We start from the raw sequence: 2,930 nt of genomic DNA, 5'->3' as shown, positions 1-2,930 counted from the left end.
GTTTACAGGTGGGCACTACACAGTTGGTTTACAGGTGTGCACCACACAGTCGGTTTACAGATGGGCACTACACAGCTGGTTTATAGGTATGCATCACACAGTTGGTTTAACTGGTGTGTACCACACAGTGAGTTTACAGATGTGCACCACACAGTGAGTTTACAGGTGGGCACCACACAGCTGATTTACAGGTGTGCACCGCACAGTGAGTTTACAGGTGTATACCACATAGTTGGTTTACAGGTGTGTACCGCACAGTGAGTTTACAGGTGTGCACCACACAGTTTGTTTGGTGCTGAGGAGGCAAGTCAAGGCTTCCGTCACATTAGACATGAACTCTGCCAACTGCAATGCTCTCTGGTCCTGCCTGAGAATATCTATTGAGTTGCTCAGTTAATAATCTTCAGGAGTCTTAGAAGGTAAAAGAAGGGGAAGATGCTTCAGGCAGAAAGATCTTCAAATGTCATTCATCGGCATCACACAGTATAGGTGGGTATCACTGGTGTCTCAGGGTGGCTGTCCTATGATCTAGATGAGCTGTAGCTGACCTGGGGAGTCCTGGAGGGACAGCCACAGCTCTACTCTGAGCTCTGTATATGGTTGAGATCTTGTAGAAAAGCATCCCCATCCCTGCCCACTGAACCTTTGGCAATGGATAGTTCATGATGATATTGCTTCAGAGCAGAAAGGGAGCCCTCTGAACTTTCCTTGGCATTCCTTATGACAGTGGGCATGTCCCACTGGACCCTGGACAGCTTCTGCATCCAGTGTGTTTGTGATATGTGTGTGATGCCTGCCTCTTGTGGGTGGAGTTGGTGTCAATAATGCCCATGGATATGAGGGTTCAGAACTCTGCCATGGCCGTTGCAACTCAAATAATTTGGGGTCTTCATGAAGCAGCTGCTGTTATATTTGGGCAACTCAGAGGGTCAAGGAAGGGGTTCCAGCATGGAGACCTCCTATCTCTTCAGGGCCTAAACCTGCTCCCCTGCCCCCACTTTCTCTGTGTTCTTAATTCATCCTCTGGGCCCTTGAAACTGGAGTTGATGGTTTTGTTCTGGATTTCACTAATGCAATGTACTTGCCCTACCCAGCAACTCTACCTTTCAAGAGTTTTACTGAGTTAGGGAAGCAATACATTCTCTGAGGCTCCCCCGTGTCCACTTCATGAACTTCCTAGGTTGTTCTCTGAAGCTATCCACAGACGAGACTCCCTAGAGGGGATCTGGGGCTATTACTAGAGAAGAGGTTCTGCTGTTCCAGGGGAGCAACAGGCAGTGGATAGACCTGTAGACCCTGTGAGATGAACTAGGAACTGTTGTCTCATCTCTCTGCTTTGGTTCCCAGGGAGCTGAAGATGGGAGTGTTCACAAAGACAGTAGATCTGAACTGAGACCTCTCTGTACACGGCATAGACCTTGGAATGATGCTGTGTCCCATGTTCCCTGAGCATCATCTGGGAGTCTTAGCAGCTTACTTTCTTCCTTCATGGCCACACTCAGGTATTCAAATGGAACGCATAGGGTGCAAAGCATCCCATTCCAGGATCTTCCTTCCTGTTACAAACAACTACAGTGTCAGCAAAGCAAGGGGTGCTGCTGGGAGAACCCAGTGGGATGGAAACAGCTGATGGTATGAGCCGGGTAAGGAGAGAATTATGGGGCTCAGTGACCCAAAGGGCTGTCCTGCTCACTTTTTCATTTCTGGAGATGGACAAACAGAGGCTTCCAGAAGGGAGCTCTAGGTTTAGATATATGGAGTGTGCCACTGGGGGTGGCATCCTGGACCAGTGCTGGAATGAGAGTTACAACTGCCCAGGAGTGTCAGGAAAGGGAAGGTAAGAAGGAACAGCTAGATACAAACTTCTGCAGAAACAGTAGGCTCCAAATCTTGAACTCAGAAACCCAGATGGAAGGAAGACCCATCTGCATCCCCCATCTTCCCAGGAGCCTCAGTTGCTGAGGATTCTTTTGCTAACTCCTGCTTCAGCAGAACATAACGTGCGGAAGAAAAAGAACCCTACCAAGGCCTCTGTTTTTTTTAGAAATCAGAATGATAGACTATTTGTTTGACAAGTGAGGAATGGATGGATGGATGGAGGGATGGATGGATGGATGGATGGATGGATAGGTAGATGGGTGGATGAACTGCCATGTCTGGAGCAAGACTGAAGCAGAGGGAGGAAAAATAGACAGAGCAGTGTTTGAACAGGTAGAAGGAAGGGCCAGGCAGAAGGTGAGCGTCAGTGTTCCCAGATCTTGCAGCCAGGCTTGGAAAAGTTTTAGATTAAATCTGTCCCAGTGAGCCGTCAGTCAGGTGAGCAAGTGTGACTCCCACAAGGCTCGCAGGTCTCATCAGAAGAGAGATCTATAGGTACAGAGGGATGTGGGTCTTTACGGTGTTAGACAACAGCTCCGCTGCCTGGGCTGAGGCCTTGGTGGAAGATGTACCAAGTGACACTGGCAACAAAGGGAGGGGCACAGGCTGCTGGAGAGCCCCAGCCAGTTCAGTCACACCAGCTCTATTCTGCTCTCATTAGTCAGTTACGCAAGCAGCTTGCCATGGACTTGAGCGGACCACGGTGCCGATTAAGGGAGGCTGGATGCTAGCTTGCACATATGGAAGCTTTTCTCCCACCATGGAGGGCTCTGTTGTGGACAGATGGAATTAGCGAGCACTTCGAAGTCGTGAAGACAAACACATCAAAAAATCAGGGAGAGAGCAAGAGGGAGAGAGAGAGAGAGAGAGAGAGAGAGAGAGAGAGAGAGAGAGAGAGAGAGATTCCCTTTTCTCTTCACCAATCTTCCGGTTGGTGGCTGCTCTCTTTTTGCTCTACCTTTGCCCTGTCCTTCTCTCCTTTTCTTCTCCCTTCTCTTGTGAGACCTTTCAGATTGCACAAGAGTAAAAAATAAATAAATAAATAAATAAAA

Source organism: Microtus ochrogaster, chromosome 1 (assembly GCF_000317375.1).
Source record: "Microtus ochrogaster isolate Prairie Vole_2 chromosome 1, MicOch1.0, whole genome shotgun sequence".
NCBI lineage: Eukaryota > Metazoa > Chordata > Mammalia > Rodentia > Cricetidae > Microtus > Microtus ochrogaster.
The sequence above is the reverse complement of the archived record's forward strand: the minus strand, read 5'-3'. Positions refer to the sequence as shown.